The 481-nt window shown below is 57.6% G+C and overlaps 1 protein-coding gene across 2 annotated transcripts in view; it reads right to left on the bottom strand.

Moving 5' to 3' along the window:
* The window catches only part of Nmb (neuromedin B), a 3,906-nt gene extending 3,425 nt beyond the window's left edge, over positions 1–481 (bottom strand). Inside the window, exon 1 of one of the 2 annotated variants that reach the window (XM_015493034.2) lies at positions 4–481. The gene's annotated coding sequence lies outside the window, so the exon portion shown is untranslated. The remainder of the gene's footprint in view (positions 1–3) is intronic. The other variant, XM_015493035.2, reaches the window with a different exon arrangement.

The raw sequence follows: 481 nt of genomic DNA, 5'->3' as shown, positions 1-481 counted from the left end.
CCTGCCGCCCGTAGCGGCCCCGCCCCGCACCTGCTCCTGGCGGGGTGGGCACTGCCTCCTCCATGGGTCCTGGATTGAGCCTCCTACCCTCCCGCCGCCCCCGCAGCAAGACAGTTCCGGGACCTCGCTCGCCACGGCCGCTGGCTTTTGGCCACCAAGTAATAACTTCAAACCCTGAGCTTCTCTAGGAGACTAAAAGTGGGGCAAAGAAGTCCTCCTCCTGCACAGCACGGGCATCTTTATGCCACTCAGGCAAGTGCCAGGCACCAGAGGAGCTCCATAATTAATTCTCGACACCCCTCATTCTTGGAGCATCTGGCTCGTCCCACTCCCGGGAGAAGGCATCCGCTGGAGGGCCCGCCTTAACTGTAGGCAGGAGGCAGACATCTGTGGGTCCGGGGAGAGGAAAGAGCATTGGACCAACTCTACTTCACTTTCAAGTATAAAATGGAAATAACCACATCGCCTTATTTTTAAATTT

The sequence above is a fragment of the Marmota marmota genome, unplaced genomic scaffold (genome assembly GCF_001458135.2).
Source record: "Marmota marmota marmota unplaced genomic scaffold, marMar, whole genome shotgun sequence".
NCBI lineage: Eukaryota > Metazoa > Chordata > Mammalia > Rodentia > Sciuridae > Marmota > Marmota marmota.
Note: the sequence above shows the minus strand (reverse complement) of the source record. Positions and strands in the feature narration are given on the sequence as shown.